The sequence below is a fragment of the Opisthocomus hoazin genome, chromosome 9 (assembly GCF_030867145.1).
Source record: "Opisthocomus hoazin isolate bOpiHoa1 chromosome 9, bOpiHoa1.hap1, whole genome shotgun sequence".
Taxonomy (NCBI): domain Eukaryota; kingdom Metazoa; phylum Chordata; class Aves; order Opisthocomiformes; family Opisthocomidae; genus Opisthocomus; species Opisthocomus hoazin.
The window spans coordinates 16,623,792-16,650,917 of NC_134422.1; positions in this window are offsets into that span (position 1 = coordinate 16,623,792).

Consider the following 27,126-nt stretch of genomic DNA (forward strand, 5'->3'; position numbering starts at 1 on the left):
ATAAGCAATAAGCAATGGAATTCAAAAAAAATTCAGAAAAAAATTGCACTACAGGTTCTGGAACTGACCAATATCCTGTGGTTCTCAGAGTCTGGTAGCTCACGAGATCCTAGTTCTAAAATTCCTGTGTGAAATGCAAGGCCTAGTGAGAGGACTGCACTACATCAAAACTCAGGAAATGTTTCCAAAAGCAGAAAAGAGGAAGACTCTTTGATGTGGGTATTAGGGGAGCTGTTCCCTTCACCTTAGGAAGTTGTATGATTCCTTTCTTGGGATATATTTAAGAAGTTGCATAAATACCTGTCAGATGATGACCTAAGTGTAGATTATTCTGCTTCCTTGCAGCCAGAAGAATGTGGTGACTTCTGCAGGTCACATCCAGTTGCACGTGTCTACAAAGCCATGAACAGCCAGAAATGCGGTTATAGTCACGTATTCCACACCATCATATAAACCTGTTGCTTCTGTGTGACACTAGAAATCAGGAATGTATAAGCATATTACTCCTGTAAAACCCCAGCAGTCATCTTTTTGGGTCATAAAGCAAATGTCTTTTGCCATTCCCAAACTCTTGCTGGTATTTTTCTGCCAAAAGCAAAATTTGGACCCCAAGCCAAGAGAAAGTTAAAGACTTCATAAGCACCAAATACAGTCATGCTTTTAATTTTTTTGTGGAAATTGCTCAGATCCTGTAATGATAGTTGGGCCCCAAACTATGTGATACACAGATAAATAGAAACCAGTAGGAATATTCATGGATCCAGACTCCATTACATATCGATTCAGAGACAAATTCTGACTCATGATGAGGAATTAATGCGGAAGTGTGAGATTTTTCAGAAAAGCTAAAAGATACTGCTCCTACCCAGTGGGTAATCCAGCCTTATTATTAAGTGCGTCAAGAGACAGAGAAAAATGTTCCACTTTTAATGAAGAAGAAGAGATAGTGCAAAATAGTTTACTAAATTTCAGCCATGGCATTTAAACCTATTCATGTGATTCAAACTCATTTACTTCCCCTGAAGTTTCCTGACAAGAACATATATTTCCCTGGAAATGTAGCATACTAAAGCCATTGTAAATAAGCTGCATGAAAAATAGTGCTTTTATTTACATTATGATTTACCACTCTTAGTTCCTTATCAATCTAAGCTCCCTGTATGCTTGCTACAAGGCTGAACATGAATCAATGTTTTCTCTGGGTGTCGCTTCAAAACCTTATGAAAATCACTTTCCGATCATGGGGACAGCTGTTAAACTTCATACTTGGTCTGTTATTTCCTAGTAGGTGGCAGAAAGGAAATGAAACCATATTCTAAATAGGTTTTATTGACATGAACGTAGAATATATACTTGCTTTGTTCTCTGTTGGCAATATCTGAAAACAGCAACTTACAATTGGGTACAAGTTGAATGACTGTTCATGCTAGAATAAAATGGAGATATAGCTCATAAGCCCATGGTCTTGATGGCTGGTGGTCATTACAACTCCTGCAGAGTTATTTTTGCAAGTCTAGATAGGTATATCCTGTGTACTCCTGTATAAATTCTCTCAGCGGTTTCCACTGAATAAAGAGTTTTCCTACACTTTTGCCTGCTCATTGGATGTGCCTTGAAAGAGTAGCCCCATTTTGATTTTGGCACAGCTACACCTCCATCATCCCTATAAAAGGGTAAAAGACTATATAAAACGAATGGGTCTGATTTCCCATGAAGAAAAATCCCATTGAGTTTCTTGGCATGATTCAACTGTAATTTAAAGGAAGCACATTTTAAATGGAGACGTGCAGATACACAGGGAAAGGAAGCTATGTTTTCATTAGTAAATGTTAGCTTGCATTAGATTAATATAAAAACTATGTGCTACTACTGTGTTTTTAGCTGAAGGAGATGACAAAATTCTTGGGAAAGTTCCAAAGTTCTCACTTGTATGAGAAACCAATAAAGGAGAAAATCCTTCATATTTTGTTTTAAGATGATGATATAGAAGATGATTTCATTTGTTTGACTTGTCAAGAGCAGGTAACCACTTACATACTCTCCATACAGCTGGTCTGCGTTTGCTTCACTTCTCTCTTCAACCTGACATACATGGTTTTACTAGGCACCCCAGGAGGGCCTACCAGCAAAAACAAGGTATTTAACACGAGATTTTTCATTGTGCAGTAATTGGATCCCTTTCCCTTATGACTTCCAAAGATGATGGAGTCTGATTTTGATTTTAATAGCCAAAGATACTAGGGAGATGACTGAAAAAGAAGGGTCATGATGTCCCCTTAGCGTGTTCAAAGTAATGACTCAGAAACATGTCTAAAACATAGGTTCCTGCGATAGTAAGAACTATGAAGTCTACATCTTTTGTGAAATTTGACTTGTTTGACCAAGCTTACTGGCTGCCAAGAACCAAATAAAGCAATAAACTAGATGGAAGTTCTAAAAATTGGTTGTGTTCTGCAATACTTTTTCACAAGGACAAGCAGCGCAAAAGTTTATAACTAGCTTGGGGAGGAAGACAGGAAAACATATCAGAGGAAATCTTTTCAGCTGGTTCTTTAGCACAGCAAGAGACTTCATTTCATTTTTCAGGCCTCCATGTGGGACATGCTTTCCTTGAGCCATTTCAGAAGCAAGTCATTTAATCCAAACACCCTTTCCCAAGACTATGTCGCTCAGTAGGATGTTCTCTTTTCAAGCATGTGCAGATCCAGTGAACGCTGCAGCACCAGCCATAGGTTAGGCTAGACTGCACTGTACAGAGCACCACCAAAGTCCATATGTTTTTCATTATATTTTTCTCAAAGGAAATGGAGTTTCAACCTAATGCAAATTGCTATCTGGCTCAGAGCAGAGCTCCTTGTCACATATGTTCCTATCTCTGAAACACTGTGAAACACTGGCAGCTTCAAAGGAAGATTTTTGAAACCCTATCAATTAAAACTAAAATAATACAGGGACAAATTCTGGCCAAGCCTTCATTAATGAGAGGTGTTATGCTCTAAAGCATAAGGATTTATTGCCTAACACTTTCTTTTTCCAACCTATAGATGCGCAATGCAGGGTCTATAAGATGTCAAAATATTACTGTTGTTCTTACCAAATTCCTCTTGTGGGTGAAGACTAGTGTCAGTGAGTTCCAGTGACAAGTTATACTCTGAGAGAAGAACAAGTACAAAACAGATTTCCTCTTGCCAGATATAACTTTAAATGCAGCCCACGCTTCAATGCCCCCACCTGAAAAATTGCTTTTGTTGAGGTGTTAATTAAAACCATCCACCATACGTTTATGGGACAAGTAGGTTTTAAATCAGCCAGAGAAAACGACTTATTGTTATTAAACCCATAGGTTATAGCATGCCTAAAATGCTCATAGTCCTAAACCCACTGCAATCTCTGCTTCAAGCGATCCTAATAAAAAAAAGAATTTGGATACCATTACGGTTTGTAAATAACACTAATCTGTTTGGTTGTCACAGGTTGCATATAAGCCTTTCTCATTTCCATACAACAGTATTGAAATCAATAGTCCCTGTTGCCCAACATCATTTCCATAATTTCTAGGAATTGCTTTGATTGTTTCCTTTACTCTTTTAAAATTCTGCTTGCCAAAACTACATGGACACGCTTGCTATGTTGATCTTTGCTTTAAAAGACTCATCCAAATCCCATGAAAACAGTAGCTTCTCTAATGATTGAACCAGACCCAAAAAACATTCATTATATGCAAAAAAAATGGTGGTGTATAGATAACTTTCTAGACAAAAAGGGAAGAGAGGTACTTGGCCCTACATCAAGTGCTAAATGATCCTCATGCTTCCATGGAACCCACAGCCATGGCCTCAGCACCCTCTGAATTTTCTTCTCAATTTTCTTCTGAAACACTTTATGGATGATAAAGGTGGTAAGCAGCAGGCAAGTGAACAGTGGGGTGCAGGAAGCTGGTGGCAGAGAAGTCTGTGGTTTTCTGATCTAGATTAGTGCCCTAGCCATGGATATATTGCCCAGACCTGATTTTAAGCAAGTAGCCTTTTGCTGAAGCACTTTGAAAACTGTAGGTGTCATGTCCTGTTTGGGAGATACAAAGGAACAGAAGATGAGCCAGGATGAGAGGCAGGAGACATCAGAAGGAAAGGGGAGTACATAGCAAAGTATTCAGTGAAATTAAGGGATTGGAAGGGAGGGGAAATTTCTTCTGAATTTCATATGGAAAAATGCAAATGGTGAGATGGGTTAGCCTGCAAAATAATGTGCCAAGAAAACTGATGGGAGCACCAGAGCTTGAGACGTTTAAATTACTTTGGATAAAGCACTGGGATATGGCATATAAAGAGCAGTCACAAGTGTGCTGCATGTAAGTGAACAGCTCATTTCCCTCTCCTCAGGGCCTAGTTCCTCACTGGCCAAGGACAGGCAGGGTCCCTCTGGCCCCAGGACATGGGTTTCCAGCACTTGGCTATTCCCTGACAAAGCTACGGGGCTGCAAGCAGACAGGGAGGATGGGGAGAGGGACAGGTTTGTCCTGCAGATTCACTTCTACAGAGTGTCTGCTTACCCCAGCACTGGCTACTGCATGCACCAAACGGGACAGAGAGCAGTGCCACTGCTGTAGGATGGAGCAGAAGAGAGCCTGGGAGGGTGTTCTGCAAATATGTGATGTCCCTTTTGTCCCTGTATAGGTGATTAAACTACTGCTGACCCCCATATGGCTCCCTATCACAAAGGTTTCTCTGTGCCCACCACCCTCTGCTTTGCCCCAGGAGAATCCTCAGGCTTGGGAGCCACTGAGACCTACAGAGCATCTATCTTGTGAGTCACTCTGTTTTGCAGAAGATGTGGCTGGTTTGCCTTCCCAGCAAGGGCAGAAAGGCCTAACTCCAGAGCATGGCAGCTGTCTGCTTGTGAGTGATTAGCCCAATAAGAAGAAAATCCGTAACAAGAAAATGAGGGCAAGCTCTCAAGCTCTGGCTATAGCTTTTCCCTCTGATCATGTCTTGAATGATACCTGTTGTGTTACAGAGATCTTTGTGCTCCTTCCCTCATTCCAAGGGCCACCAACATAATGAGAGGTTGCCAGGTCCATTCCTTTCTGCATCTGGAGACTAAACCAAACCTGACTGGCCATAGACCAGTCAAACTCCTAGTGACTCCAATGAGAGACAAGCTTGTTTCTTCACTGCAGAATCTTGCTGGTAAGGAAGCCTGATGCAGCAAGTGATAGGGGTCATGGTAGATATTGTAACATATTGAGAGAGATCTGGGTAATCTGCAGGTATAATTCTAAGGTACAAATAGTTACAGATGCTTTCAGGACTCCATCAAAGCTTTATCCATCCCATTTTATTCTCAGCATCAGTCTGATAATAGCCTATTGGAGTTTCTATCCATTACTTCTCACTCTGCAGGAAGATAGTGGTGATTTGAAAATAAATAAATGGCTTCAAAAAAACGGCTTTCCTAATAATCACCTGGAAAATAAAAGTAGAGTAAGAAACAGAACACAACCTCCATGACTGCAGTACATTAGAATTGCTAGTAAATGTTCAGAAGCCAGTAGAGGGTAAATTAAAGTAGTATGTGAAACCCACATTCCAGCTCCTTTTTCGTTTAACCTGAATGGGGATGAATGCAATTTATCATGTGCCTACTGCATTGATAAGAAGAAAATGTCTTGTGGCAGTATTGCAGCAGAGGGAACCCCCTTTGGAAGAGGTGGAGGGACTTAGCAAGAAGTGACTTCTACAGAATCCCACAGACTAAACCCCAAATCTTTCAGTTGCTTTGAACCACAGACAAATTCAAACCTGGATTTGCCGCTCCTGTAGAATGGCGGGAACTAAGCTTTATGTGGTGCATCCGTGACCAGCAATGCACAGTGAGATCCAGACATCCAGAAGTCCACATCCAATGGATCCAAATCATGTCCCCTTGCTTACATGCATAATCAATTCCTTAAACCTTACATTATTTATTTTATATATATGCTGTCATCTTCTGCCACGTCTCTTGCATGCATTTTAAACTGAGTAATCATTTTATCTACTCAAGAAGCATGAGCACACCTCCAGTCATCATCAACAGCTCATGCCATATGAACATATAGTCCTTGAGCATTATGAGTTCAGTTGTACCTGATGTTCATGGTCAAATACTGTAATTCCCTGGTGTTTTCTGTAGGATTTCAGTAACATGAAATTACCTGGGAGCCCATCACTACCTGAACACCACTGAAGAGCAATGCTGTGTGGAGACTGTCAATTAGAGTTGAAAATACCATTTGACTGATTTCAATTTATAATTCTGCTGGTAGGCTTTAGGAGGTTTTCTTTCTGGTTTTGGTCACACCAGTTCTCATTCATTGATTAATTTCCTGTTGGACGCCATGAATTGAAGATTGATTAAGTGCTGTAGAGTGACAGGTCATCAATCACCGGACAAAGCCAATTGTTCCTTTAAATAAAATTCATGCACTTCTTTCGGATGTAAAATAAAGTCATGTTCCTCCAATGGCCACATCTGAATCTGCCTGTAATGACAGGCTTCTGAAATGTCATTCTTTGCAAAGGTATTCCCTTGAGAAAGAAAAGCAGGAAGGGAAATTGACTTAATTCTGTTTTTTCAAAATTGTATTTTTTACTTTTATTTCTGGCAGGTTTTCTTGTGTCTGTCTCCACAGTGACACTAACAAACCTCTGCTAACTGCTGAGATTATCTGCGGCGTTTGCTTTATTACAGCTCAGGTAACTGACATGGGAAGAAATGGCTCTGCAATGTCTGACATGTGTGAAAAGAGAAAATAGAAGTCAAAGCACCAAGCTACAGAGAATTAAAGCAGCTGTTATTCCAACATGTTCACTGATCTGCTAGGTTCACGTATCTGGTTGCGTTGAGGAGTGTAGGATGGCAGGTAAGCTTCATTCAGCAGCTCGTTGTTTATTTCAGAGAGCTGCCTTCTTTTTGGTTTTAGCTCCAAAAAGTGCCCTGAGACAGTAGTCATGATGGAATTTTTTTTCATTTGTCTGCAATACAGTGTAAGAAGTGCTGCAAAGGGCTAACTCTGAGTGGAAGCAAGTAGAGAAGAAATTTATAACAGATGTTACAAACCAGCCTATTGGTGGGACACAAAAAGATTAAACCCTTCAGCTTTTTCACTTGGGAAGGGAAATCAGAGTTTCTGACTCTAGAACGTCTTGAAGCTCTATGAACTACCTCAGGGCTTTGCATCACAGACACATGTGAACGTTCTGGTCTGTCAGCTTCAGGAGATCAGCAGTTGAGCTGTTCCTGCAACAAGACCAAGCAAAGAAGAGCTACAGGGGAGATGCACGTCTGGGGAACCCTACAGACACCCAAAAGTATGTTACTCACATCTGTCAATGACAGTCCTTAGACTGAAATTATTTCAGGATGCAGCAGGGAATGAGGAAATAGTTTAATAATTTTTTTCTGTAAGTCTTCTCCCCTCTTTTTTCACTACCTTTTAAGCTTTGCAGAAGTTATTTAATACCAATGCAAAATAAATTTAGAGGGAAAAGTTTTAGCATTAAATTAAATTTTCATTGCATTTTAGCATTTTTAATCCAACAGACAAAAAAATCATTATTTTCTTAAATTTAATTAATTTACTAAACTCCTTACGGTTCATTGAATTCAATCCTGTATCTGCGATCTTTCTGGGTCCATTAAGCTCCTGGGGTTCAACTTCATCTCTTCTAACTCATAAAAATCTCATCAAAATGGAAATAAAATGCAATTTTGAACTTGCTAATGAAGGGAAAAAATGTTAACTTTCCAGTGCTGTTGAATTAATGGATTATCTTTGCCAGCCCGTTTTAAAAGAGAAAACTTTCACACTGGGGCACACTTATAAAAGTGGGAATAATTACACAAAGAGGCATTAGCTGTGCCAGTATTTTTCAGTGCTTTATTCTGCCACTACCTAAGACATTACTGCAGTAAGATTTCTTCCCCCAGAGCTTACTTTGTCTTCTATCCAAGCATGATGGATATGAATGTTCTTATAGCATATCAAATATTGTTATTAAGTGCAGAAATAGTCATCGATGTCAAATGCTTATTATGGCTTCAGTTCAGTAAAGCACAGAAGCACCTGCAAAATTTTAAGCCTGGGGAGTAATCGTAGGTTATTGGTTTGGAGGAAGAGTTTTTGAGGGATGGAAAGTGAAGGAGGTTTTTAATTACTTAAGCAGTGATTAAAGTGTTTGGGGGGGATAGAGGCAGGGTGACCTTTGGTATTGGTATTTTTACAGATCAGGTGTTATTTTATCACCAAATAGCATTTTAGTTTGCTTCCTACATAGTCTTGCAAATTCAGCTTGGTTTGATATCAGCTTCTGATTTTAAATCAGGGCACAGTAACAAACAGTTGGAGCCTACTAAGTGCCACTCCAGAAGTATCTGGTTTCCAACGCTGTAGGAAAAAGTGTGGGGTTCTTCTAATCCCCAAGAATATATAAAGAGATCTCATATCTGGAAATTATGGAACTAGTCATATTTTTCCTAAAAATTCTTTAATTTGCCCTTCTAACACAAGACTTTTTTATGTTACCTTGTCTGTTTTTTACTTTTCTTTGAAAGATAATGTGTGTATATTGTTTGTATTTTTTCCTTTTCCCCTAATTTTGTACCATGTTGCCCCCTTTTAATCATAGTTTTTTCAAGACAGTCTCTCTTAAGAAATAGCTGGGAATACAGGACCTTGGAAAACACCAATACATTTTAAAAGGGTTTTTTTTAAGCCTGCAGAAGTAGGAAAAGGATGTGGAAGACCTGAGAAAAGTATAGAAAGCAGGACCAAAAAAAAAAAAAAAGTGTCTTGCTTATCTCTTTGAAATTAAAACTAATTCTGAATTCCATAGGAAAAAAAATGTAATTTCTCAAATGTTTCTAACATAGTGCAATATGCATTTATAAATAGGTCTATATACTGCTCAAGAAATAAGTGCTCACTATATTACTTTTACTGTCATTATTATCGTTATTATTATGTGCATAACTGAATCATGCTTATGGACCAAGCCAGACTAGGTTAATGCCTGCACAAATCATGCACAAGCAGTGATCAGATAGATGAGCTTTTCATATTAATAGCATTTAATTACCATCCTCTAAACATGAAACCTGAATGACAGTTGAGCAAGACTTTAGGAATAACACTGATTATACTTCAGACAGACAAGGAGTTGATCTAACGAATCCAAGTCCATAGTTTTGTCTCCTTCCCATGTTCTCGCTTCCTGGAGAAATCACACGTGGCTGAATCAGGGCTTGGTAGGGTGCAGCTGCTCTTCTCTGAACGAATGCATCTGTATTTCCTTCTCAGACAAGGAGATTTTAATCTTTTGTACATTGGATACAGACAGTTACGGCTTCTTTGGGTGATTGTCAGGGTTCCCTGCTTTGGAGAGATAAATGACTGGCTCATTCTGCCCTGTGTCAACACTGATGAAATTATCCCAGTGGAGGTGTTAATATATGAGCCTGTATCTCTATGCTTTTCCAAAGTGGCTGATTTCTGTGCTCTCTTCAACCCGCTTGTGACTGTCAGTTAATTAGCTAGCTAATTTCCCACCTACATGCATGGGCACTTGATGAAGCTTCACAATGCTGAGAAAGCTTTGGGAGTTCAACTCTGGACTAAACATGCAAGAGCTGAGCTGTAGCCTTTAGATATGTAAAAACCACAAACTGCAGAATAATGTTTCTCCCAACTTTTTCAGAATTGACATTTGTGCTGGATGACTGAAGCAGAGAGGAAGAGGAAGGGAGAGAGCCTGAGAGCGCTTCGAAGTCTCCCCCTGCTCTGCCAATGCTTCTCCGCTACCCATCAGACCTGTGTGTGCTTACCCAGTTCTCTGAGACCTCAGCAATGAAGAAGTCATTATCCTCCTCATGCAATTGTTTCCAGTGCTTAACTACCTTACTGTTAAAAAGCTTTTCTCAGTGTCTAACACAAATACCACTTGCTACAAATTAAGCCCATTATCTCTTGTCCTTTTCACAATGAATGGGGAGAGCAATTTTCTCCCTTATTCCATGTAGCAGACCCTTACATACATGCCTGCCTTTGGCTGTCTCCTCCCTAGGCTAATCACACTCAGTTTCTTTAAACGCTCCTGGCAGCAGCTTTCAAGTTTGCAATGCTTTCTGCTCTCAACATCTGCACCACCTGAAATATGGTGACCAGACTTCAGTCCTGGCATCCCAGTGAGCCCTTACTGAGTCCCAAGGATGGATATCTCAAACAGCCTGCAAGAAACCTTCCTAGTCTATATCGTGGAATGAGATCTGCATTATCTGCATGATCTGAAACTGCTTTATTTCTTATCCTCTGTTCTTCCTCCTAGAAATATGACCTGGCGAACTTGTTTCTCCTTTATGTGTGTGCCGTCAGGCAAAGCAGCTTACTGAATTGCATGCTACTTCCATTGCCTGAGCATGTTTCCATCTTGGTTCTCCAGCGGATTTGCAGTCTCTCCTCATTCAACATTAGCCACAGCTTAATAGTCACACTTCTATTCTAACACCTAAGCTGTTAAAAACATTGAACAGTTTCAGCACAGTGGCTTGTGGGATCCCTCTTAATAGACCCTTCCTGTTTAACTACAGATAGCTATTCTCCCTCTATGTTTTCCAGTTTTTTTTTCTTTCACAGTACAATATTTTCACCTAGACCAATCTTTCCTACCCTGTTTACCCATGCTCTGCTCAAGCTTCCTTCGAGTGATCCGAGAGAAACAAACCGACAGCTCCACAAACTTGTTGCAATATAATCACTGTTCACCTATCAATCCAGCCCCCTCAGACTGATCTTTAAATCTTCGGTGTCATCTCAAAATGGAAATGTTTTCCAATACCAGCTAGCTGTTAATTAGTCACTGGTGTTAATATTATTGTTATTATTATTACAGGTAATGCCAGGAAGAAAATTTCCACTTGAGGAGTGGGTGATTTAACAGCTAATAGCTGTCAAGAACCTGTGCTTCATTGACTTCCAGTTCTCACACCTAGACATACACCGTCACCTCTGCAAAGGGTCTGCAGAAGGTTTTTATAAGGAAAGTTCTTGTCTGAAACAAGTTGATCCAGCCTGCCTTTTAATACTCTGATTTAAATGTTAAGGCCAATTTTAGATTATTAACGTTCTGTCTACATTTCACATTTATCTCTCCTACTAGACATATCAGGAAATAATCTAATTGAACCCAGCCTTTGTAACTTCTGTTGCTGTAGTCTCTTTCCTTCTGTCTCTCTCTTTCTATACATTTACACAAGGCAGAGGAAAATTAGCAGATTTTCCAGAAATAGTCCAGTTAATAAAGATGGATTCTGCTACCTCCACTTACAATGAGAAGTCTTTCACATTGCTTAAGCATCTGAATGCACCTTGAACAGGACAGAGGTGTGTACTTGTCCCAGCATCGAGACAGTGTGCCCCAGGCAGGTCATTTCAAAAGCAGGTGTTCCTTTCTTCTGTGCTATGTTTATATCCATGTTCCCTCTCACCCTGTGTTTTTACAGCAGCTTACACAATGAGTCACAGTTTGGCTCAGGATAGAAGTGCGAATGATAAACAGTAGGAGAAGGAGGTACAACAGAGTTGCCTGCAATTTAGCAAAGGCGGTGCAACAAAACCCGAGGTTATTGATGGATGTGCAACTCTTCCCTTTCAAAACTGGTGTCGATGGCAAATGCATGGCTTTTCCTCAGATCTAGATACTGCTACCTGGGTTCAGTCCACGTAACCTGACATTTGGATGAGCATTATAAGCAGCCTAATCATATTCTTCAACCAGTATAAAAGACGAACTCGTCCATACGACTACCACGAGCCCACACGGGTTCTCTGTGGTTGCGTGCTTCTCCCGTTGAATACAGAATGATCTCATTCTCATATTAAATACTGAAATATAAATCAAATAAATCTAGATCATTTTCTTTTGTTTGCTACCTGTCCAGAATTGGAGTGTACCCAGTGGAAAGAAAATAACCTGAATGCTCCGATAATCTCTTCTGAATAACCAGTTCAGCTGAGTTTACTTGGCTGTGTCATTACCTAGCGTCAGTTAAAACCAGAAGCAATGGGTATGCAGGAGATGAGATGTGACACAGAGCAGTGATCTGGAGGAATACAGCTTCTTGGCACACTGTGTTGCAGTCCCTGCAGCTACTGCCAGCCTGGAAATATGTGCTGGTTTCTTCCTTAATCCCACTTCTTGGAGTCCCATGAATATTTGGGATCTCAGCTATTGTTTTTCAAAGCACTGTTCTAGTCTGAATCAATAAAACAAATAAAATTTGGCAACTGTGCTGTGAAAGAGATTTCAAGATTCAAAACTTAGAAGGAAAAGTAAAAGAAACCCCTAAATATTCAGTTTTTAGAAACCTTCATATATGAAGATGGTGCTGAGTGGCAGGGAATAGCTTATTTATGATTTCAGTATACTTCTCAATACCATCAGTTTTAGGAGTGGTTCAGTGCCCAAACTCTCCATCCACACAATGTGTTGCAATAGCAACAATCAAAAAAGAAAGCCTCTAAAAAACAGGTATAAAAATATTTCATTTGCTGTTTCACCCTGCTTGGATCACACATAAAATCTTTTTGTCCCTGTGGAAAGCCCATAAATATTAGGCATTTATTTCTCCACAGATTTGCTCAGAATAACTCAGTTTTATCCAGTTATTTCTATTCCATTCCCATTTTTTATCCTCTCCTTTCTTTTTCTTTTTTTCAGACTATGGTTTTCCTTGGAAAACAAGTATTTTTGGAAACCATTAAATTTTGCTAATTTACTGCCGTTCGTTTGTCAAAACTCTTATTCCTCCACACACTCACACACACACACACTCCTGTCAACCACTGTAATTATGTTGGTTTTATAGTTCTGACTATATTAATTGAAGAAGTGTGTTAAAATTACATCTGGCCCACTGGGGTCCCATTGTTTGCCTTACAGAGATTTTATTCAGCTGGTGAATGGTGGCAATTAACATTTGCCCTAATTATTAAATGATTCACTGATATAATTATGTGTTTTATGTTGAGCTACTGATAAACTGATAATTAGTAATGCTGCTTAGATAGATAAATCACTTTTTTCAAAAGAGTTTTTTGCTACATTTGTACTTTTGGTCATAATTAATACTCCATTGGATTTGGATGCAAGCTGTGAGGACTGTCAGTTTGAAAAGGACTGTGGTTTTGCTGGGGGTTATCACGCTCTCTGCAGAAAGCAGACTATTCTAGCCTTTAGAGGGTGGCACCAGGACACCAGCATCCCAGCCCTGATGCTACACCTAAAGGGAACACCCTGGATAAGCCCCATTGCAGCAGAAGTTCCACCCTAAAATGGGGCTTCTTTCGGGCAGCTCTGCCAGGCATGAGACTCCTCCTAGGCCTTTTTGCCATTTCCCTGCCCGAATTCAGTCTCTGTCACTCAGAAAGTCAGCAGATTGGCACTGGCTTGGGCTTGTGCTCCCCAGAGGACTGTATTCCCCTTTTATGACACCACTGGGGCAACTGGTACCACAGAGAGAAGCTGCCTCCCCCTGTGCTTACAAAGCCTTCAAGTCTGAAGTCACCATCTCATTCCCCAACATACCTGGGAACACCATCACTGGAGCCAGGAACGTGGATACTTTTTCCCTTCTTGTGCACCTGCACACAGAGAAGCAATGTCCAGCCCAAAACACGATTCATGACCCAAGCCAGCATCTTTACCAGCTCACAGTGATGTCCCAAATACAAGACAGGCAAGCTGTCCCTGCAGAGCTTGGGTCAGTTGTACCTTGTACCACTGCACCAACAATTTATCACAGGAAGCTTTCAGTCAAGTTAATTCACAATGTGTCTTTTAAAACCAGGACTATAACTGTAAGGAAAATCATTCTGGCAAGTGTATAATGCTGTGTTAAAATGCATTACCTTAAATCATATCCTCTTACACACAGCACTGCAATGTTTGAATACATTAAATTTCTATAGCCTTAGTTTGGTAGCCTTCTCTTCAGAGAGTGAAGGTTGCACAGATTTCTCTAACAATTCGTTTAACAGGCAATATTTGTGATTGTGACTCGTATCCACTTAGGACTTAGAAACACCCCTAGCCCCTTAAAATCAGAAACTAAAGCCGTAATATTTACCCTGTTCCTGTGCAACAGATGTAAAACTTAATAGCCAACACAAAAACTGTGTGTCCCTTTCCTAAAGTAGCACGGAGCAGAGGTCAAAGAACTTGCCCAAAGACAAAAGGACGATCTGTGGCACAACCAGAAATAAACTATACTCTTCTGTGCAATATGCCTGTGCTTTCCTCACATGAGAAGCATTGGTGCAAATGGTTTTAGCCTCTCTTCTCTGAGGGTTAGTTTTCTTATTACTCCCATGAGAGGTCTTATATGAAGATAAAGAAGACAGATTGATATTGAAAAGTTTGCCACTTCAGTGAATGAAATCGTTTGAATTTGATGATCATATTTAGACATTCATATGAACATTTGAATGACCTCATCTTTCAGATTTATGTTATGGTAAGGACAGACAGACAGAAACATAGACTGAAAAATGAAACAGATAAGTAGTGATACATAGCTTATTATAGCCAAATTTCCTGATGTTTCTTGAAATTTAACACATAGATTTTTTTTTCCGAGAAAAATTTAATGGTCTACTAACAGCCTTCCCAGCCTATGCAATCTGTTTCAAAAAGGAAAATGTTTCCCATTGTACTTTTGGATGAAAATTTAACATTTCAAAACATCTACAAATGGAAATCCAGGGAAGAAATCTATGAATGGATTCATATCTCTACACTGAACTGATTACTTTTCAGGATTTTGGCTCAGAAAATGTTTCTCAGCTCTGAAAATGCAGAAATTAAATACTTCCACTATTTCAAAAACCTTTCTTTAAAATATTTCAAGAGGGAATAATTACTAAAAAACTTTACCACCTTGAGAAAAATCAAGATGTTTGGGTGGAAAACAAAACCATGGCTTCCTGAAAAAAATTCCCTTCCAACTCTGTTGGAGGCCAAGACTAAAGCCACTTAGAAATGAATAGGGCAGACAGCACTGATGGGAGCAAAGAGGTTGCCCTCAGAGATACACAAGCTGCTCTGTCCTTTTTATGTGAATTTCTGATACAAATTGAAATGTTTGGCCTGATTAAGATCCTTCTGCATAGCACCTCACAGCTGTACTGCAAACTGGGGGACTGTGAAAGATGGATGGTGTTCATCAAAGCAAACAGGGGCTCTTCCACTTAGGCAGAGCTCCTAATCCTATGGGCTGATGGTTTCCGAGACCTTCAGATCCTATGACTATAATCAGGCAACTGTGCTAATAGTGAGAGTTGTACAATCTAGACCAGAACAAGAAAGAGCAGTGTTGGCTATACAATGTGACTGACTTAATACTGCTGCAGGAACCCTAATACCTTAACTTTTTTGTGTTTCTTGCCTGTTTTTAATGTTAACAGTGCAGTCTTAATGTAACTATAATGAACTCCTTTGCTAGACTGCATTTGCAATGCTACGCTACTAAATCTTTATTTCACACCTTATTACAGCCCTTACTGCATGAGGCTGCCCAAAGTCTTCAACCAAAAGTGATATTACTGCACAGACAGTGCAATTTAGCAAAAATGGCCTAAATAGTAGGGCTGATGGTGGGTGCCTTGCAATGTCTACCTTAGAATGAAAAAAAAACAACCCTGCCTCATTCTTGTACCTGCTAGTGTTTCCAAAAGGCTAATAGTTATGAACTGCATTCCCAAGCCAAGTGTGAAATTTTTGTTGTCCCCTCTGGTAGGTGTTTTTATCAGACACCATCACCACAGAAGCCCAGCAGGGTTTTGTCTTTCTTGATCAGTGTTTGCAGGCAACTCATGGAGCCAAATCAACCCTCTCCAGGTCCCCTTCAGCATACATGTATCTTTTCAGGCCTGAGGACAGCAGCAGCACTCTGGATTGTGAAGACAGGAGTGCTAGGCTGGCTCCAAATTCATCCATGTAGCAAAAGACCAGTGACTGCACAAGCCCTGTCCTCCATCTCTGGCTCCACAGTCCTGCCCCCAACCCTGTGCTACCACTGGGACTCATATATGCAGCTTTTCAGTGGGATGGCTAAAAGAGTTGATGGAAAACCAAGGAGAAATAAAAAATCGTGTTCTGGTTTTGACTCGTAACTGCCCAGTTACATGAGTATCAATGATAGCTAAAGCAGGAGGAGGCTGGACCATGCATCCAAGGTAAAGGAGAGCAGCACTGTAAAGATTTTGGCATAGGCAGGGGTCAGCAGCTGTGACACTGTATCTTTGACAAAGGCACCCCACCTCTAGAAATGCCATAGAACCTTCAGTTTTAGGGGCTTTAAAGGAAGGACATAGTGCTCAGAACTTACTGGAGACCTTACTATTAAGTCTAGAACTCCATGGAGTGTTATTTTAAAAATACTCCCTCCCAAGCATGCTGCTTTAGAAAACTCCTACAGATATCAGTGCTGCTGCTTCTGCTTGATAATAAGAACTGCATGTGCTTGGGTCAAATTGTCCCCCACTAGATCCAGCGGGCATTTCCAAAAAGCATCAGGACTGGATTTCCTATGTCAATAATCATAGAATCTTAGAATCATCCACTCATTAAGATTGGAAAAGACCTCTAAGATCATCAAGTCCAACTGTCAACCCAACACCACCATGCCTACTAAACCATATCCTGAAGTGCCACACCTACATGTTTTTTGAACACCTCTGGGGATGGTGACTCCATCACTGCCCTGGGCAGCCTATTCCAATGCCTGACCACTCTTTCAGTAAAGAAATTTTTCCTAAAATCTAATCTAAGCCTTCCCTGATGCAATTTCAGGCCATTGCCTCTCATCCTATCACTAGTTACTTGGGAGAAGAGACCAACACCCACCTCACTACAACCTCCTTTCAGGTAGCTGTAGAGAGCAGTAAGGTCTTCCCTCAGCCTCCTCTTCTCCAAACTAAACAGCTCCAGTTCCCTCAGCCACTCCTCACAAGACTTGTTCTGTAGATCCCTCAACAGCCTCGTTGCTCTGGTCTGGACCCTCTCCAGCACCTCATTGTCCTTCTTGTAGTGAGGGGCGAAAAACTGCGTGCAGTATTCGAGGTGCAGCCTCACCAGTGCCAGGTGCAGTGTCACGATCACTTCCCTACTCCAGCTTGCCACACTATTCCACTTCTCACTACAAGAAAGACATTGAGTTGCTGGAGCGTGTCCAGAGAAGAGCAGCGAGGCTGGTGAAGGGTCTAGAGAACAAGTATTAAGAGGAGTTAAGGAAAAAGTAAATTTAAAAATCCCTTATAAGGTTAGAAATGCGCCTTTCATTCATTTTTGTATTTGGAAGAGAGCAGAATTCAAAGCTGGTTTTTTATGTTATTCTTCTTTTTAAAACTGAATCTTTTGTAAGATGTGGATCCAAACACAACTCACTGCAGCTAAAAATGTGTTCTGAACAACGAAAATGGTCTCAAATCTGATTGATGTTGAATCTGATATTGAGGGAAAACCAGCCATTATTTTAGGCAAGTTCTATTTTTTCATTGTGGACATGCACCGAAGTAGATTTTGGATATTTCCTACTTTTTTTTCTGGGGCTTTTAAGCCAGCACAATAGTTTTAACAGTTCTGTTTCACTCTCAGAAAAATCTAGGCAGGCTCATAATACCTTTGTAAATCAGCTGTACCCTAGATTTGTAACAAGTATCACACTGTTAGGAAATGCTGACCAGACATCTTGAATTCATGCTGTCTGGCTATTCAGTTCACACACAGTAAACCCAGCTGAAAGCTCTGGATAAGATAACCAGGACAAAATGATGGAAATTGGCCAGTAGCATGTCCAACCTAGAATTACAAATTCTAGCAACCCATGGTAGAGGGTATTTGTGATTTTTGGCATTGTCTGTAGAACCCTTATTTCTGGCATTAAGTCATTGCCATTTATCAAAAAGAAAAAGACATATGTAAACAAAAACTTGAGAAACAAAGGAAATTTTTAACTTATTCTTGAAATAAAATCTGATTTTTAAGTCACTATTTACCTTTTACTGCTTTGAGTTTACAAAGTCCTGCCTTCTTCCCCTCCAGTTTGATGCAGTCTGCATGGCTGTTGTGCAGGCAAGTGTTAGCTTTAAAGTCTTTTTAAATCTGCAGTGAGTTTTGGATTTTTAACGTCTAAAAAAAATCTCAGTGGTGATGGATGAGTGGGCCACCCACAGGTGAAGAGATCAAAGATCCATTATAATTGCAATTTAGCAACAAAGGACAAAACAGAGAGACAGGAAACTTTGTGAAATGAGAAGAAAGGGAAACATATAAAGGGGTTAGTTAATATCTAGTTTCCTGGGTTTCTAATGAGTCATCTTGGAGCAGAATGATGAATTACCTGCCAGCTTTGACTCTACAGACAGAGTAGCATCACTCTGAACGGATATTTATCCACGACACGGGAGAGAGAAGGTGGTTCTTAGGAAACAGTTTATTGTCACTTCCAAAAGCAGTATTGCTGTGGATATAAACCTGGGAAAGCTGATTTGTATTTCACTATAGCAAAGACGACCCTCTTTTTCAGGCTTTTGAGCAATGACTTTATACTGACACATCAAGGAGACTAATGCAAAGAGATCTCCATTCCTAGTTCTGGAAAGAGCTTCAGCAGGACTATACCTTGAGAGGAGAGTGGATTCGGGCATGAGAGATGCTATGTTATAGTGTGACACAACCCATACAAATCTCAAATTGTGGCCAGCAGGTCGAGGGACGTGATTCTGCTGTTCTACTCTGCTCTAGTGAGACCCCATCTGGAGTCCTGTGTCCAGCTCTGGAGCCCTCAGCACAGGAAAGACAGGAACCCACCAGAGTGGGTCCAGAGGAGGGCCACAGCAATGATCAGAGGGCTGGAACACCTCTCCTAGAAGGAAAGGCTGAGAGAGCTGGGGCTGTTCAGCCTGGAGAAAAAAGGCTCCAGGGAGAGCTTACTGAAGCTTTTCGGTACTCAAAGAAGGCTTATAAGAAAGATGGGGACAAACCTTTTAGCAGGGCCTGTTGTGACAGGAGCAGGGGTAATGGTTTTAAACTAAAAAACAGTAGATTTAGACTGCACATAAGAAAGAAATTCTTTACTCTGTGGGTGGTGAGGCAGTGGAACAGGTTGCCCAAAGAAGTTGTGGCTGCCCCCTCCCTGGAAATCACACAGAATCATAGAATCACAGAATGGTAGGTGTTGGAAAGGACCTCTGTGGGTCATCTAGTCCAACCCCCCCAGCCGAAGCAGGAAATGCTCAAGACCAGGCTGGATAGGGCTTTGAGCAGCCTGGTCTAGTGGAAGGTGTTCCTGACCATGGCAGGGGAGTGGAACTAGATGAGCACTAAGGTCCCTTCTAACCTAAACCATTCTATGACTGTGTGATTCTGTGATTCTCAGCAGTGTGTTTTCTCATACATTGATACCAAGCCCAAACTTTTAACTTGTATCTCCTTTCCCCCAAAACAGCTATTTGATGTTTCTCACAGGCAAAAGCTGTGATGAGGAGGTCTCTGGGCAGTTACCTACAAAAATCACATCCTCAGACACTTGCTCCTGGTTACCTGTGAAAATCTGGCCCAGATATGACTGCAAGCATGTTTCCAGCTGTCCAACTTCACAAGGCAGTAGCAAAACACATCTACTTGTTGCTATTCAAAACCTTCAGCCTTGATATGGCAGAGACAGATGCCAGTCTTGCTGGTACAGATATCACAAATGTTAATTCGCTTTCAAAGTACTCATAGTGTGGCCCTTCACTCTTATTTCTCCCTGCATTTCTTAACCTTGTACTCGTTTTTTCAGTTGAATGCCTTCAGGGTGAATACTTCATCCTCTTACTTTATCATTATTTTTTTCTCCAGCGTTTCTCTAATGACCTAGCCAGAGAAAGAGCAACGGGTAAAATATTTATGTATGCAGATGAAACTGTTCTTCTAGTTTCTGTTAATGATGTTTGCTTCCATTTCTAATACCCTCTCTCCTAAAATGACATGTATGATCACCAAGCTTAATAATATTCATCTCTCTCAATCTTAATAAAACTCTACTAGACTTTCTGTCTGCTAGCACATTTAATCCTTCTAATACCTTTAATGCACCTGACCCTGTCTGTTCAACCTGGATGTGAGCAGATTCTGGGTTTGGACTTACATGTGGCTTTGATAAATTTACTCTCTAGATACTAAAAAATACTCCCCTCCTTTAGTAAACATACTGGTGATTAGACTACAAATAGAATTAAGCTGTTCTCAGCAGCTGGTGTTGGACAAAAGGCAGAGATATGGACATCTGAATGGATCCACTTATTTTTACTTAATCTGATCACAAACTTGCCCACGTACCTGTGTCTGTCTCCCACAATTTTGCTCTATCTAATTGCACTCTTACGCTTTGTCAGGCCACTTGATATCAAAGGTTCAGCAATTTGCACCTCTTCCCTACAAAACAACCTGGAGAGATGCTGGAATTGCTCAAAGGTTTTTCTGCGTGTTTGTTTTATGTTTGGAGGAAGTTTAAGTGTTCACAAAATAAAAACTTTCTGAACGCATAAGGGCTGAGTTAGTACTACATTTCATGGCATCTTTCAGAGCCAATGAAATGTTCAATTTTAATATACAGTATCTGAGAACTTTGCGGTACCAGCCTAGGCTACAGTGGCTAGGCGTCTGCAGATGTGTTTTGGAGCAGGTCATGGCTGGCAGTCATGCGATGCAAGAGAAGGCATCAAGGCTCCTCTTTTTCTTAAATTCATCCTGTAGACTCAGAAACCACCATAATCAAATATGTCACATGAGCAGAAATTTTATGACATTACAGCTGATCCAATTTTGAGCAGAAGCTTGGACTAGATCACCTACTGAGGTACTTACCAACTTGAATGGAGCCACTCTCCATCATCTTTGAGAGGTCCTGGAGGACAGGAGAGGTACCCGAGGACTAGAGAAAGGCCAATGTCACTCCAATCTTCAAAAAGGGCAAGAAGGAGGACCCAGGGAACTACAGGCCGGTCAGACTCACCTCCGTCCCAGGAAAGGTGATGGAGCAGCTTATCCTGGAGGCCATCATCAAGCAAGTGGAAGAAAAGAACGTTATCAGGAGTAGTCAGCATGGATTCACCAAGGGGAAATCATGCCTGACCAATCTAATAGCTTTCTATGATGACATGACTGGCTGGATAGACGAAGGGAGAGCCGTGGACGCTGTCTACCTCGACTTCAGCAAGGCTTTCGACACAGTCTCCCATGATATCCTCCTAGGGAAGCTCAGGAAGTGTGGGCTGGATGGGTGGTTGGTGAAGTGGAATGAAAACTGGCTGAATGGCAGAACTCAGAGGGTTGTCATCAGCGGCGCTGAGTCTAGTTGGAGGCTGGTAACTAGTGGTGTCCCTCAGGGGTCAGTACTGTGGCCAGCAGGACAAGGGAGGTTCTCCTTCCCCTCTACACTGCCCTGGTGAGGCCTCATCTGGAGTACTCTGTCCAGTTCTGGGCTCCCCACTTCAAGAAAGATGAAGAGCTACTGGAGAGAGTCCAGCGGAGGGCTACAAGGATGCTGAGGGGACAGGAACATCTCTCCTGCGAGGAGAGGCTGAGGGAGCTGGGCTTGTTCAGCCTGAAGAAGAGAAGGCTGCGAGGGGACCTAATAAATGTTTATAAATATCTGAAGGGTGGGTGTCAGGAGGATGAGGCCAAGCTCTTTTCAGTGGTGCCCAGTGACAGGACAAGGGGCAATGGGCACAAACTGAGGCACAGGAAGTTCCATCTGAACATGAGGAAGAACTTCTTCCCCCTGAGGGTGACGGAGCACTGGAACAGGCTGCCCAGGGAGGTTGTGGAGTCTCCTTCGCTGGAGATATTCAAGACCCGCCTGGACAAGATCTTGTGCAGCCTGCTGTAGGTGACCCTGCTTCGGCAGGAGGGTTGAACTAGATGACCCACAGAGGTCCCTTCCAACCCCTACCATTCTGTGATTCTGTGATTCTGTAATTATCCTTTAATACTAAAGGAAATCTCGTTACTTTTGGAGAGGAGGAGAAAGGGAAAGGGATTAGCTAATGACTTTTGAGTGGTTTTATTTTGTCAGTTCTGTAATCCTGTCTTAGTTTTTAAATATGTATTTTTACATTGCACTCTTACTGTGGTGGATTGACCCTGGCTGGACATCAGGTGTCCACCAAAAGTCATCACTCCCCCTCAGCTGGACAGGGGAGAGAAGCCTGTGGGTCAAGGTAAGGACACAGAGAGATCACTCGCCAACCACTGTCACAGGCAAAACAGAATCGACTTGGGGAAATTAATTTAATTGATTACCAATCAAATCAGATTAGGATAATGAGAAATAAAACCAAATCTTTAAAAACACCTCCCCCCACCCCTTCCTTCTTCCCAGGCTCAACTTCACTCCCAATTTCTCTACCTCCTCGCCCTCCAACCCGTGCAGGGGGATGGGGAGTGGGGATTGCGATCAGTTCATCACACGTTGTCTCTGCCGCTCCTTCCTCCTCAGCAGCAAGACTCCTCACACTCTGCCCCTGCTTCAGCACAGGGTCCCTCCCAAAGGAGACAGTCTTCCAAGAACTTCTCCAACACGAGTCCTTCCCACAGGCTGCAGTTCTTCACGAACTGCTCCAGCGTGAGGCCCCATGGGGTTACAAGCCCTGCCAGCAAACCTGCTCCAGCATGAGCTCCTCTCTCCGCACGGCCATAGGTCCTGCCAGGAGCCTGCTCCAGCACAGGGCCTCCAAGGGGTCACAGCCTCCTTTGGGTGCATCCACCTGCTCTGGCATGGGGTCGTCTATGGGCTGCAGGTGGAGATCTGCTCCACCATCAACTTCCACAGGCTGCTGGTGGACAGCTTGTCTCACCATGGTCTTCTCCACGAGCTGCAGGGGAATCTCTGCTCCGGTGCCTGGAGCATGTCTTCCTCCTCCTGCTTCACTGACCTTGGTGTCTTCAGAGTTGTCTCACATACTCTCACTCCTCTCTTCCAGTTACTGTTGCACAGCAGTTTTTTCCCCTCTTCAAATATGTTGTCACAGAGGAGTTACCACCATCGCTGATGGGCTCGGCCTTGGCCAGCAGCAGGTTCTTCTTGGGGCCAGCTAGCAATGGCTCTATTGGAGCTGGGGGAAGCTTCTAGCAGCTTCTCACAGAAGCCACCCCTGTATCCCCCCTACTACCAAAATCTTGCCATGCAAACACAATGCACACACACGCACATATGCAGGATATCTTCCAATCGGTGCTGTCACAGCAAACAGCTAGAATAAAACTTGTTAAGTGCTCAAGCATAATAGTACATGACAGGGGGTGGAAAGAAAAATTGAAACCTCTATGAAAGGGAGGTTGTGGCAAAGAAATTTGGATTCTTGCCTTGCAAGTGACAGGCAGTCAAGATTATGGGAGGAGGCTGGAAGAAATCAGCAAAGACATTGCAACAGAAGAAGATCGATGCTTGTTTTGTGCCTAACTGTTCTAGAGCAACATAAGTATATTAGTGTTCCAGAATTTTTTTCAGTCATAATTATAGCTTCTCTTCCACTAAAAAAGTCTGCCCTAAAGAGGTCTTCTTTCTCTTTTCTGAGTACAGGAAAGCCTGTCCTGGACAGACACTTATGAATTCATGGTTTTGGAAATGAAGCAAAAGTTGCCATTATCTATCGAGAATTCATTTTTACTTGTCTGGTTTTGTGATCTATGCTCAGGCTTGCCAAGGATCTTTCTTTTGATGTTAAAGGGATTTGTAAGCATTTTACTTCCCCTGACATTGTTTAGAATGATGGAATATAAAGTGATTTTAAGTGCAGAATAGCTGCAAGAGCATCTCCATTTTTGTATCAGACATATTTTTCCAGTGCACTGTGAACAGGTTTCACCCACATCCAGCTTGATCATGGTATTGGCTGGGAAGCTGTGTTGTGCCCACCTTTGTCGATTTTGTATTCAATAGACACAAAGAGAAACTAGGTTTTAATGATTCCACCGAAAATGCTAATAACTGTTTCTTTGTTTCACACAAACTCCATGTATGTTTGAAATCTGGCCAGCTTTCTCTTAAAAAGAGCAGAAGATGGAGCAGAACTGACCAGAAAGCAGTACATCACCTGTTGGAACAGCATAACCAGTAGCCCAGAAGGCTTTTTGAAAAAGACCAATTTTCTGAACACTGACTTTGCATGCTGTATATTAAATATATGAGTTGGGCATCTGACAACTTGCTCAGGTCTGAGGCTGTGAAGTGAGCAGTGTGGAAACACTAACGAGAAAAGAGTAAATCCACTATCACACTAGCCTTGTCCCAGCTTCCCAGAGGTTACGGAAGAGTCAAATTCATCCCTCTTTCCCTTATGTCTAAAACTGGTTTATTTAAGAGAGCTAAAATCAGCAACTTTTACCCACTCCAAGAAGGAACGCTCATGTAGTCCTTAATTAAGAGGCTCCCTATAGCTACAATAATCACACTTGTTTTAGCAGGCAGCCCAGTTAGAATAAAACAAAGGTCCTAAGCAACAAGATACAGACAATACTGAAGCAAGAATGTGCAGTCAATTTGGGAGAACTGATAGTCTTGTCTGGAGGAGTCACATGTTTTGAGTCGAACCTCTCTGTCATAGTAATATGAGCTTAAATGGATTTATTTGTGCAGTCCTGGCATTATAGTTGCTGTAGTACAGATTGGATGGAAACAATCCCCTGTCCAGATTAATATTTTTTCTTTTGGCAATTTATTAAGCTGTGAACTCTGAACATTTTAATAAAAATACAGATGTACAAAACAAAACTCTGTGTGGTTCATATTTTATTCAACAGCATTGCTGAATAAGAGACATCCCCTTTAGGGCAAAAAAAATGCCACTTCCATTTCATATTGTACTTATTTCTCTAATGTCTCCTAAATGATTATTTTCCAAGAAGCATATTATGGGACCATCATGTTTCCTCCTACCTTCCAGCACAAAGGCTGTTTCTGCTTCTCAGCAATAAGAGATCTGCTGCCTCTTCCTACCTTTTCTTTTACTTTTTTTTGTGTGTGTGTGTGTGTGAGTGAACTGGCTAATTCAACCTGCATTATAAACAGCAATTCTACACACCAAGCAAGATGCTCTGCAACCTTAGCATTGTGCTCTTTTAGAACAGCATCCCCAGAGGAGTGACTTTGCGGGTTATTAGCAACATCCACAGAAATGGCAACACATATCCCTTTCCCATCCTTCCTATGTATTATTCATAATGCTGTAGATTTGTCATGGTAATTTATTGGGTAAATCACAGACTTCTCTCACTGGGTCATAGTCTGTGGACCTGGAGGAGAATAATAGCAAGTTTTGTATGTGTACAATATGTATTAAAGTTTTAAGTGCCACCCCAAGGTGCAGGGAATATGCACTGGAGATTCTCTCCTTAAAGACAACCCAGATAAGAACAAGAAGAGACTGTGCATGTCAGGAAGAATTTATACTTATTTTGTAATGTGGATAGTCATATGGTGGAAAGCAAACTGAAAATCATGGAGGCATCAGAGGACTTAGCAGGTCATATCTTTCCTTTACTATTAGACTGGAGTGTAGCTCAATTATGGTAGGGAAATGCATCAGATCCCACTTTCAGTTCACCACATCATCAAGAATTGATATCTCCAAAGAGTGAGTTGCCTTTGAAAGGCACATCTAAATCCCTTGTGCTCTCTTGAACTTCCTTGGCCACATTAAATTGAAATATAAGTTAAAAATTTCAACCGTTCAGAAAAGTGCAACAGGATAGTATACATATTATGTCTCAAAAACAAAAAAATAGGAAGAAAACAGCTTGCAAAAGAAAAGGAAAACATACATATATTTATGAAACATACATATGAAATTGAGTGACATTATGAAACCAGTACACCTCCAGGGCTTTCAGGTCTTGAACCCTAACTCATTTACACTTGTTTTGTGCCCTTAGACTTTAGAGACAGTATGTGAATACACCGGTTCTCTGTCCATCTCTTGGATGCTGCATGCAATTCCAGTCACCTGTTAGAACGGCCACAGAGAAGGTACAGACAGGAAGAGCAGAGATACACAGACACTCAGAGGTTTGGAGCAGCTTCTTCAGGAAGCAAAATTAATAATCTGGGGCTCTTCAGCCTGGCAAAAGTTGACACAGGAAACTGTAGCTGAAGTCTATAAAATCACAACTGGCACAGACAAGACGAAGAGCCAACAATGTATTTGGTATTTCTCAGCACATGGAACCAAAGAAACAATCAGGCAGCAGTTTCGGAGTAAACAGAAGGAAGAGCTTTCTCAGTCATACATATTTGCAGTGTGAATATCATTGAGGTGAAAATATAAACAGATTCAAAAATAAATTAGACAAATTCATGGAGGAGAGACACATCAGGAGCTATTGTTCCTGACGATCGGCTAAATTCCTCAGCTCAGTAAGTCTTATACTGCACTTTTGTGGATGCTGAATAGATGTATCAGAGGAAGGTATATATATTCAAGTACAAGAATTAAGGAGCTTCAAATTAAACTAGAAGGAGGCAAGCTCAAAACAAATGTGTAGTTCCTCTAGGAGCGTGTCATCAGGCTGTGAAACTTGGGTTACAGATGCAAACAGTTTAACTGTGTTCAAGTGAAGACCAGAGAAACTATTGAAAGGCAAGTTGATTAAGTTTTACCATTAGGAAGTCATTGATTTATAAATGCTTAAATACTATTCAATGTAATTGCCACACAAACTTCCTCTATTCTTACTCAACCCTGCTGCCACCACTACGGAAGACTGACTCTGTAGGATTTGAACCCACACAGCTGCTCGGATGCTAGGAGTGGCTGCAGGTCTGCAGAGCAACAAGTGGCAGGGGGGTTATTGGATCCGGTACTGAAAGGATTTAGGTGGAGTTTGATTCAGCTCTCAACTCACCAGAGTTTGTATGCCCATCCACCTCTAAGTCAGTTTCTGCACACAGGATGAAACTACATGTTTCTCCTCAGCATCAAGAAACCCTTCAACTAAATAAGGCATAGAGCCGCTGCAGAGCTCATTGCCATACACATAAAATGATAGATAA